This window comes from Canis lupus, unplaced genomic scaffold, assembly GCF_011100685.1.
Source record: "Canis lupus familiaris isolate Mischka breed German Shepherd unplaced genomic scaffold, alternate assembly UU_Cfam_GSD_1.0 chrUn_S1852H2049, whole genome shotgun sequence".
NCBI classification, from domain to species: domain Eukaryota; kingdom Metazoa; phylum Chordata; class Mammalia; order Carnivora; family Canidae; genus Canis; species Canis lupus.
Window position 1 is genome coordinate 24,547 of NW_023330713.1, and position 12,369 is coordinate 36,915.

The 12,369-nt window shown below is 32.8% G+C and overlaps 2 non-coding genes and 1 pseudogene across 2 annotated transcripts; all 3 read right to left on the bottom strand.

Annotated features, from left to right (window-relative positions):
• Nucleotides 1-943: 943 nt before the first annotated feature.
• Nucleotides 944-1,107, bottom strand: LOC119878712. The gene has a single exon (XR_005387086.1). It is a non-coding gene; the product is annotated as a U1 spliceosomal RNA (small nuclear RNA).
• A 4,323-nt stretch (nucleotides 1,108-5,430) lies between these two features.
• Nucleotides 5,431-5,567, bottom strand: LOC119878713 (annotated as a pseudogene).
• Nucleotides 5,568-9,830: 4,263 nt separating this feature from the next.
• LOC119878714 lies at nucleotides 9,831-9,994 on the bottom strand. The gene has a single exon (XR_005387087.1). It is a non-coding gene; the product is annotated as a U1 spliceosomal RNA (small nuclear RNA).
• Nucleotides 9,995-12,369: the final 2,375 nt, after the last annotated feature.

The following is a 12,369-nucleotide window of genomic DNA, read 5'->3' on the forward strand; positions in this document are numbered from 1 at the left end:
GTTCGATTCTATTCTATTTGATTCGGTTCAATTCGATTATTTTCAATTCGATTCTATTCGATTCTTTTCATTTTGATTCGATTCTTTTCGATTCAATTCTTTTCGACTTGGCTTGATTCGATCATTTGGATTCGATTTGTTACATCACGATTCAATTCTTTTCGATTCTGTTCGATTCGATTCTTTCGATTCAGTTCGTTTCGATTCTTTTTGATTCGATTCGATTCTTTTCCATTCGATGATTCGATTAGTTTCGATGTTTTCGAATCGTTTCAATTCGATTCAAATTCTTTTCTATTCGATTTGATTCTTTGCTATCTATTCGATTCTTTTCGATTCGATTCGATTCGATTCGTTTCGATTCCATCTTTTTGATTCGACACGATTCGATTCGAATCTTTTCGATTCGATTCAACTCAACTCAGTTCTTTTCGATTCGATTTTTTCGATTCGATTCTTTTCAATTCGATTCAAATCGATTCATTCCAATTCAATTCTTTCCGATTCGATTCGATTCTTTTCGATTCGATTCGATTCTTTTAATTCGATTCGAGTCTTTTCAATTCGATTCAATTCGATTCTTTTCAATTCAATTCTTTTCGATTCGATTCTTTTCGATTCAATTCGATTTGATTCTTTTCGAATTGATTCATTTCGATTCGATCTTTTTTTTTTTTTTAAAGGATATTATTTCTTTATTGCTGAGAGAGCCGGTCACCGCTCAAGCACCGAGGCGTCCCAAGTAAGGAAACTCCTCGCCACATACAGATACAACCGAAAGTGAGCACCGACGTGAGCGGTCATAAGGACGACACGGGGACGGATGACACGCGAAAAGCCCCGAAGGCCAAGCCGTAACCACAAGAAAGTCAAAGAATAGCTCACGAGGCCTCCGAGGCGCACGCAGCCAGAAACGAGGTCTGATCTTAGCCACCAGAATCACCTGGGGAAGCGCGAACGCAGTCCCCCACTACCACAAATTATGCAGTCGAGTTTTCCCACATTTGGGGAAATCGCAGGGGTCAGCACATCCGGAGTGCAATGGATAAGCCTCGCCCTGGGAAAACCACCTTCGTGATCATGGTATCTCCCCTGCCAGGTAAGTATCGATCTTTTTGATTTGATACGATTCTTGTCGATTCCATTAAATTTGATTCGATTCCTTTCAATTCAATTAGATTGTTTTCGAGTCGATTCCAATCAATTCGATTCTTTTCTATTCGATTCGATTCTTTTCATTTGATTTGATTCTTTTCGATACGATTCGATTCGATTCCATTTGATTTTTTTCGATTTGATTCGATACGATTCTTTTCATTTCGATTCAAATCGATTCTTTTCGATTCTATTCGTTTCGATTGGATTCGATTCCTTTTCTTTAGATTCGGTTCTTTGCGATTCGATCCTTTTTGATTCGATTCGATTCTTTTCGATTCTTTTCGATTCGAGTCTTTTCGATTCGAATCAATTCGATTCTTTTTGATTTGAATCAATTCTTTTTGATTCAATTCTTTTCCATTCGATTCGATTCTTTTCGATTCGATTCTTTTCGATTCGATATTACTCGATTTGATTGTTTTTGATTTGATTCGAATCTTTTCTATTCTATTCATTTCAATTCTTTTCGATTCGATTTGATACGATTAGATTTTTTTCGATTGGATTCGATTCGGTACGTCGATTCTTTTCGATTCTATTCAGTTAGATTCTTTTCAATTCGGTTTGATTCTTTTTGTTTCGGTTTGATTCTTTTTGATTCAATTCTTTTTGATTCGATTCAATTCTTTTCATTCAATTTGATTCGATTCGATTCTTTTCCTTTCAAATCGATTCATTTCGATTTGATTCTTTTCTATTCGATTCGATTCTCTTCGATTCAATTCAATTCGATTCGATTCTCTTCGATTTAATTCAATTCGATTCTTTTCGATTCGATTCCATTCGATTCTTTTCGATTCAATTCAATTCGATTCTTTTTGTTTCAATTCGATTCTTTTTGATTCTATTCTTTTCCATTCGATTCGAGTCTTTTCTCTTTGATTCGATTCTTTTCGATTCGATTCCTTTCGATTCAATTTGATTCTTTTCGTTTCGATTCTCTTCTTTTCTATTCTATTCGATTCACTTGTTTTTTATTCGATTCGATTCAATTCTTTTCATTCCAATTTGATTCGAATCGACTCTTTTCGATTCAATTCCATTCGGTTTGATTCTATTTGTTTCGATTTGATTCTTTTGGATTTCATTAGATTAGATTCTTTTCGATTCGATTCGAATATTTCATTCAATTCGATTCGATTCGGCTCTTTTCAAATCGATTCGTTTCGATTCGATTCTTTGCTATTCGATTTGATTCTTTTCGTTTCAATTTGATTCTTTTCGATTCGATTCAATTCGATTCAATTCTTTTCAGATCGATTCGATTCTTTTCAATTTGATACGATTCGATTCTTTTCGATTTGATTCGACTCAATGCTTTTCGATTCAATTCGTTTCGATTCTTTTCGATTCGATTCAATTCGATGCTATTCGGTTCTTTTTGATTCCATTAAATTTGATTTGATTCTTTTCTACTCAATTAGATTCTTTTCGATTCGTTTCCATACAATTCGATTCTTTTCGATTCGATTCGATTCGATTGTTTTCGATTCGATTCAATTTTCTATCAATTCGATTAGATTCTTTTCAAATCGATTCTTTTCGATTCGATTCAATTAGATTTTTTGATTCGATTAAATACAATGCGATTCTTTTGTTTCAATTCGATTCTTTTTTATTCGATTGTTTTCGATTCGATTCGATTCAATTCTTTTCATTTCGATTCGATTCATTTCTATTCAATTCTTTTTGATTCTATTCAATTTTTTCGATTCGATTCTTTACGTTTCGAGTCGATTCCTTTCGATTCGATTCTTTTATAATCTATTCAATTCATTTCTTTTCGATTCGATTCAATACAATTGGATTCTTTTCGATTCGATTCCTTACCATTAGATTCTTCTCTATTTGATTCAATTCGATTCTTTCGATTCAATTAGATTCGATTCTTTATGCTTTGATTCGATTCGATTCTTTTAATTTCGATTCGATTTTTTTTCGATTTGATTCTTTCGATTCGATTCGATTCTTTTCACTTCGGTTCGTTTCTTTTCAATTCGATTCGAATCTTTTCGATTCTATTGGATTTGATTCAAATCTTATCGATTTTATTCGATTCGATTCTTTTCTATTCAACTCGATTCTTTTCGATTCGATTCGATTCGACAGTTTTCGTTTCGATTCGATTCTTTTCGATTCGATTTGATTCTTTTCATTTCGATTAGATTCTCTTCGATTCGATTCTTTTCGTTTCGATTAGATTCTTTTCGATTCGATTCGATTCAATTCTTTTCACTTCGACTCGATTCTACTCGGTTCATCTCGAATCGATTCGATTCTTTTTGATTTGATCTATTCGATTCTTTTCGATTCAGTTCGATTCAATTCGATTCTTTTCTATTTGATTCGATTCTTTTCCACTCGATGTGATTTGATTCGTTTTGATTTTTTTCGATTTGTTTCAATTCGAATCTATTCGATTCTTTTCGTTTCAATTCGATTCGATTCTTTTTGATTCAATTCCATTCGATTCGAATAGATTCGATTCTTTTCGATTCGATACGATTCGATTCTTTTCGATGCGAATCAATTCGATTCGATTCTTTTCGATTCGATTCGATTCTTTTAGATTTGATTCGATACGATTCTTTTCTATTCGATTCTTTTCGATTCGATTCGATTCTTTTCGATTCGATTCGATTCGATTCTTTTCAATTTGATTCGTTTCGATTTGAATCTTTTTGTTTTGATTTGATTTTCTACAATTCGATTCTTTGGATTCGATTCTTTTTGATTTGATTAGATTCGATTCATTTCAATTCAAATCAATTCAATATGATTCGATTCGTTGCAATCTGATTCGATTTTTTCGAATCGATTTGATTCGATTCGATTAGTTTCGATTCGACTCGATTTGATTCGATTCGATTATCGATTCAATTCAATTCCAATTATTCTCAATTCGATTCGATTATTTTTATTCAATTCTATTATTTTCGATTCGATGCGATTCGATTCGATTCTTTTCGATTCAATCAATTCGATTTGATTCTTTTCAATTCGATTCGATTCTTTTCGATTTGATTGCATTCGATTCAATTGTTTTCGATTCGATTCGATTCTTTTCATTACGATTCAATTCAATTCGATTCTTTTCGATTCGATTTGATTCTTTTCGGTTCGATTCGATTCTTTTCGATTCGATTCGATTCGACACTTTTCGTTTCGATTCGATTCTTTTCGATTCGATTGATTCTTTTCGTTTCGATTAGATTCTCTTTGATTCGATTCTTTTCGATTCCATTTGATTTGATTCTTCTCCATTCGATTCGATTCAATTCTTTTCGAATCGATTCGATAAGATTCTTTTCATTCGATTCAATTCTGTTCGATTCTATTCTATTTGATTCGGTTCAATTCGATTATTTTCAATTCGATTCTATTCGATTCTTTTCATTTTGATTCGATTCTTTTCGATTCAATTCTTTTCGACTTGGCTTGATTCGATCATTTGGATTCGATTTGTTACATCACGATTCAATTCTTTTCGATTCTGTTCGATTCGATTCTTTCGATTCAGTTCGTTTCGATTCTTTTTGATTCGATTCGATTCTTTTCCATTCGATGATTCGATTAGTTTCGATGTTTTCGAATCGTTTCAATTCGATTCAAATTCTTTTCTATTCGATTTGATTCTTTGCTATCTATTCGATTCTTTTCGATTCGATTCGATTCGATTCGTTTCGATTCCATCTTTTTGATTCGACACGATTCGATTCGAATCTTTTCGATTCGATTCAACTCAACTCAGTTCTTTTCGATTCGATTTTTTCGATTCGATTCTTTTCAATTCGATTCAAATCGATTCATTCCAATTCAATTCTTTCCGATTCGATTCGATTCTTTTCGATTCGATTCGATTCTTTTAATTCGATTCGAGTCTTTTCAATTCGATTCAATTCGATTCTTTTCAATTCAATTCTTTTCGATTCGATTCTTTTCGATTCGATTCGATTTGATTCTTTTCGAATTGATTCATTTCGATTCGATCTTTTTTTTTTTTTTTTTAAAGGATATTATTTCTTTATTGCTGAGAGAGCCGGTCACCGCTCAAGCACCGAGGCGTCCCAAGTAAGGAAACTCCTCGCCACATACAGATACAACCGAAAGTGAGCACCGACGTGAGCGGTCATAAGGACGACACGGGGACGGATGACACGCGAAAAGCCCCGAAGGCCAAGCCGTAACCACAAGAAAGTCAAAGAATAGCTCACGAGGCCTCCGAGGCGCACGCAGCCAGAAACGAGGTCTGATCTTAGCCACCAGAATCACCAGGGGAAAGCGCGAACGCAGTCCCCCACTACCACAAATTATGCAGTCGAGTTTCCCACATTTGGGGAAATCGATTTGATTTGATACGATTCTTGTCGATTCCATTAAATTTGATTCGATTCCTTTCAATTCAATTAGATTGTTTTCGAGTCGATTCCAATCAATTCGATTCTTTTCTATTCGATTCGATTCTTTTCATTTGATTTGATTCTTTTCGATACGATTCGATTCGATTCCATTTGATTTTTTTCGATTTGATTCGATACGATTCTTTTCATTTCGATTCAAATCGATTCTTTTCGATTCTATTCGTTTCGATTCGATTCGATTCCTTTTCTTTAGATTCGGTTCTTTGCGATTCGATCCTTTTTGATTCGATTCGATTCTTTTCGATTCTTTTCGATTCGAGTCTTTTCGATTCGAATCAATTCGATTCTTTTTGATTTGAATCAATTCTTTTTGATTCAATTCTTTTCCATTCGATTCGATTCTTTTCGATTCGATTCTTTTCGATTCGATATTACTCGATTTGATTGTTTTTGATTTGATTCGAATCTTTTCTATTCTATTCATTTCAATTCTTTTCGATTCGATTTGATACGATTAGATTTTTTTCGATTGGATTCGATTCGGTACGTCGATTCTTTTCGATTCTATTCAGTTAGATTCTTTTCAATTCGGTTTGATTCTTTTTGTTTCGGTTTGATTCTTTTTGATTCAATTCTTTTTGATTCGATTCAATTCTTTTCATTCAATTTGATTCGATTCGATTCTTTTCGTTTCAAATCGATTCATTTCGATTTGATTCTTTTCTATTCGATTCGATTCTCTTCGATTCAATTCAATTCGATTCGATTCTCTTCGATTTAATTCAATTCGATTCTTTTCGATTCGATTCCATTCGATTCTTTTCGATTCAATTCAATTCGATTCTTTTTGTTTCAATTCGATTCTTTTTGATTCTATTCTTTTCCATTCGATTCGAGTCTTTTCTCTTTGATTCGATTCTTTTCGATTCGATTCCTTTCGATTCAATTTGATTCTTTTCGTTTCGATTCTCTTCTTTTCTATTCTATTCGATTCACTTGTTTTTTATTCGATTCGATTCAATTCTTTTCATTCCAATTTGATTCGAATCGACTCTTTTCGATTCAATTCCATTCGGTTTGATTCTATTTGTTTCGATTTGATTCTTTTGGATTTCATTAGATTAGATTCTTTTCGATTCGATTCGAATATTTCATTCAATTCGATTCGATTCGGCTCTTTTCAAATCGATTCGTTTCGATTCGATTCTTTGCTATTCGATTTGATTCTTTTCGTTTCAATTTGATTCTTTTCGATTCGATTCAATTCGATTCAATTCTTTTCAGATCGATTCGATTCTTTTCAATTTGATACGATTCGATTCTTTTCGATTTGATTCGACTCAATGCTTTTCGATTCAATTCGTTTCGATTCTTTTCGATTCGATTCAATTCGATGCTATTCGGTTCTTTTTGATTCCATTAAATTTGATTTGATTCTTTTCTACTCAATTAGATTCTTTTCGATTCGTTTCCATACAATTCGATTCTTTTCGATTCGATTCGATTCGATTGTTTTCGATTCGATTCAATTTTCTATCAATTCGATTAGATTCTTTTCAAATCGATTCTTTTCGATTCGATTCAATTAGATTTTTTGATTCGATTAAATACAATGCGATTCTTTTGTTTCAATTCGATTCTTTTTTATTCGATTGTTTTCGATTCGATTCGATTCAATTCTTTTCATTTCGATTCGATTCATTTCTATTCAATTCTTTTTGATTCTATTCAATTTTTTCGATTCGATTCTTTACGTTTCGAGTCGATTCCTTTCGATTCGATTCTTTTATAATCTATTCAATTCATTTCTTTTCGATTCGATTCAATACAATTGGATTCTTTTCGATTCGATTCCTTACCATTAGATTCTTCTCTATTTGATTCAATTCGATTCTTTCGATTCAATTAGATTCGATTCTTTATGCTTTGATTCGATTCGATTCTTTTAATTTCGATTCGATTTTTTTTCGATTTGATTCTTTCGATTCGATTCGATTCTTTTCACTTCGGTTCGTTTCTTTTCAATTCGATTCGAATCTTTTCGATTCTATTGGATTTGATTCAAATCTTATCGATTTTATTCGATTCGATTCTTTTCTATTCAACTCGATTCTTTTCGATTCGATTCGATTCGACAGTTTTCGTTTCGATTCGATTCTTTTCGATTCGATTTGATTCTTTTCATTTCGATTAGATTCTCTTCGATTCGATTCTTTTCGTTTCGATTAGATTCTTTTCGATTCGATTCGATTCAATTCTTTTCACTTCGACTCGATTCTACTCGGTTCATCTCGAATCGATTCGATTCTTTTTGATTTGATCTATTCGATTCTTTTCGATTCAGTTCGATTCAATTCGATTCTTTTCTATTTGATTCGATTCTTTTCCACTCGATGTGATTTGATTCGTTTTGATTTTTTCGATTTGTTTCAATTCGAATCTATTCGATTCTTTTCGTTTCAATTCGATTCGATTCTTTTTGATTCAATTCCATTCGATTCGAATAGATTCGATTCTTTTCGATTCGATACGATTCGATTCTTTTCGATGCGAATCAATTCGATTCGATTCTTTTTTATTCGATTCGATTCGATTCTTTTAGATTTGATTCGATACGATTCTTTTCTATTCGATTCTTTTCGATTCGATTCGATTCTTTTCGATTCGATTCGATTCGATTCTTTTCAATTTGATTCGTTTCGATTTGAATCTTTTTGTTTTGATTTGATTTTCTACAATTCGATTCTTTGGATTCGATTCTTTTTGATTTGATTAGATTCGATTCATTTCAATTCAAATCAATTCAATATGATTCGATTCGTTGCAATCTGATTCGATTTTTTCGAATCGATTTGATTCGATTCGATTAGTTTCGATTCGATTATCGATTCAATTCAATTCCAATTATTCTCAATTCGATTCGATTATTTTTATTCAATTCTATTATTTTCGATTCGATGCGATTCGATTCGATTCGATTCTTTTCGATTCAATCAATTCGATTTGATTCTTTTCAATTCGATTCGATTCTTTTCGATTTGATTGCATTCGATTCAATTGTTTTCGATTCGATTTGATTCTTTCGATTCGATTCGATTCTTTTCATTACGATTCAATTCAATTCGATTCTTTTCGATTCGATTTGATTCTTTTCGGTTCGATTCGATTCTTTTCGATTCGATTCGATTCGACACTTTTCGTTTCGATTCGATTCTTTTCGATTCGATTGATTCTTTTCGTTTCGATTAGATTCTCTTTGATTCGATTCTTTTCGATTCCATTTGATTTGATTCTTCTCCATTCGATTCGATTCAATTCTTTTCGAATCGATTCGATAAGATTCTTTTCATTCGATTCAATTCTGTTCGATTCTATTCTATTTGATTCGGTTCAATTCGATTATTTTCAATTCGATTCTATTCGATTCTTTTCATTTTGATTCGATTCTTTTCGATTCAATTCTTTTCGACTTGGCTTGATTCGATCATTTGGATTCGATTTGTTACATCACGATTCAATTCTTTTCGATTCTGTTCGATTCGATTCTTTCGATTCAGTTCGTTTCGATTCTTTTTGATTCGATTCGATTCTTTTCCATTCGATGATTCGATTAGTTTCGATGTTTTCGAATCGTTTCAATTCGATTCAAATTCTTTTCTATTCGATTTGATTCTTTGCTATCTATTCGATTCTTTTCGATTCGATTCGATTCGATTCGTTTCGATTCCATCTTTTTGATTCGACACGATTCGATTCGAATCTTTTCGATTCGATTCAACTCAACTCAGTTCTTTTCGATTCGATTTTTTCGATTCGATTCTTTTCAATTCGATTCAAATCGATTCATTCCAATTCAATTCTTTCCGATTCGATTCGATTCTTTTCGATTCGATTCGATTCTTTTAATTCGATTCGAGTCTTTTCAATTCGATTCAATTCGATTCTTTTCAATTCAATTCTTTTCGATTCGATTCTTTTCGATTCGATTCGATTTGATTCTTTTCGAATTGATTCATTTCGATTCGATCTTTTTTTTTTTTTTTTTTTAAAGGATATTATTTCTTTATTGCTGAGAGAGCCGGTCACCGCTCAAGCACCGAGGCGTCCCAAGTAAGGAAACTCCTCGCCACATACAGATACAACCGAAAGTGAGCACCGACGTGAGCGGTCATAAGGACGACACGGGGACGGATGACACGCGAAAAGCCCCGAAGGCCAAGCCGTAACCACAAGAAAGTCAAAGAATAGCTCACGAGGCCTCCGAGGCGCACGCAGCCAGAAACGAGGTCTGATCTTAGCCACCAGAATCACCAGGGGAAAGCGCGAACGCAGTCCCCCACTACCACAAATTATGCAGTCGAGTTTCCCACATTTGGGGAAATCGCAGGGGTCAGCACATCCGGAGTGCAATGGATAAGCCTCGCCCTGGGAAAACCACCTTCGTGATCATGGTATCTCCCCTGCCAGGTAAGTATCGATCTTTTTGATTTGATACGATTCTTGTCGATTCCATTAAATTTGATTCGATTCCTTTCAATTCAATTAGATTGTTTTCGAGTCGATTCCAATCAATTCGATTCTTTTCTATTCGATTCGATTCTTTTCATTTGATTTGATTCTTTTCGATACGATTCGATTCGATTCCATTTGATTTTTTTCGATTTGATTCGATACGATTCTTTTCATTTCGATTCAAATCGATTCTTTTCGATTCTATTCGTTTCGATTGGATTCGATTCCTTTTCTTTAGATTCGGTTCTTTGCGATTCGATCCTTTTTGATTCGATTCGATTCTTTTCGATTCTTTTCGATTCGAGTCTTTTCGATTCGAATCAATTCGATTCTTTTTGATTTGAATCAATTCTTTTTGATTCAATTCTTTCCATTCGATTCGATTCTTTTCGATTCGATTCTTTTCGATTCGATATTACTCGATTTGATTGTTTTTGATTTGATTCGAATCTTTTCTATTCTATTCATTTCAATTCTTTTCGATTCGATTTGATACGATTAGATTTTTTTCGATTGGATTCGATTCGGTACGTCGATTCTTTTCGATTCTATTCAGTTAGATTCTTTTCAATTCGGTTTGATTCTTTTTGTTTCGGTTTGATTCTTTTTGATTCAATTCTTTTTGATTCGATTCAATTCTTTTCATTCAATTTGATTCGATTCGATTCTTTTCCTTTCAAATCGATTCATTTCGATTTGATTCTTTTCTATTCGATTCGATTCTCTTCGATTCAATTCAATTCGATTCGATTCTCTTCGATTTAATTCAATTCGATTCTTTTCGATTCGATTCCATTCGATTCTTTTCGATTCAATTCAATTCGATTCTTTTTGTTTCAATTCGATTCTTTTTGATTCTATTCTTTTCCATTCGATTCGAGTCTTTTCTCTTTGATTCGATTCTTTTCGATTCGATTCCTTTCGATTCAATTTGATTCTTTTCGTTTCGATTCTCTTCTTTTCTATTCTATTCGATTCACTTGTTTTTTATTCGATTCGATTCAATTCTTTTCATTCCAATTTGATTCGAATCGACTCTTTTCGATTCAATTCCATTCGGTTTGATTCTATTTGTTTCGATTTGATTCTTTTGGATTTCATTAGATTAGATTCTTTTCGATTCGATTCGAATATTTCATTCAATTCGATTCGATTCGGCTCTTTTCAAATCGATTCGTTTCGATTCGATTCTTTGCTATTCGATTTGATTCTTTTCGTTTCAATTTGATTCTTTTCGATTCGATTCAATTCGATTCAATTCTTTTCAGATCGATTCGATTCTTTTCAATTTGATACGATTCGATTCTTTTCGATTTGATTCGACTCAATGCTTTTCGATTCAATTCGTTTCGATTCTTTTCGATTCGATTCAATTCGATGCTATTCGGTTCTTTTTGATTCCATTAAATTTGATTTGATTCTTTTCTACTCAATTAGATTCTTTTCGATTCGTTTCCATACAATTCGATTCTTTTCCATTCGATTCGATTCGATTGTTTTCGATTCGATTCAATTTTCTATCAATTCGATTAGATTCTTTTCAAATCGATTCTTTTCGATTCGATTCAATTAGATTTTTTGATTCGATTAAATACAATGCGATTCTTTTGTTTCAATTCGATTCTTTTTTATTCGATTGTTTTCGATTCGATTCGATTCAATTCTTTTCATTTCGATTCGATTCATTTCTATTCAATTCTTTTGATTCTATTCAATTTTTTCGATTCGATTCTTTACGTTTCGAGTCGATTCCTTTCGATTCGATTCTTTTATAATCTATTCAATTCATTTCTTTTCGATTCGATTCAATACAATTGGATTCTTTTCGATTCGATTCCTTACCATTAGATTCTTCTCTATTTGATTCAATTCGATTCTTTCGATTCAATTAGATTCGATTCTTTATGCTTTGATTCGATTCGATTCTTTTAATTTCGATTCGATTTTTTTTCGATTTGATTCTTTCGATTCGATTCGATTCTTTTCACTTCGGTTCGTTTCTTTTCAATTCGATTCGAATCTTTTCGATTCTATTGGATTTGATTCAAATCTTATCGATTTTATTCGATTCGATTCTTTTCTATTCAACTCGATTCTTTTCGATTCGATTCGATTCGACAGTTTTCGTTTCGATTCGATTCTTTTCGATTCGATTTGATTCTTTTCATTTCGATTAGATTCTCTTCGATTCGATTCTTTTCGTTTCGATTAGATTCTTTTCGATTCGATTCGATTCAATTCTTTTCACTTCGACTCGATTCTACTCGGTTCATCTCGAATCGATTCGATTCTTTTTGATTTGATCTATTCGATTCTTTTCGATTCAGTTCGATTCAAT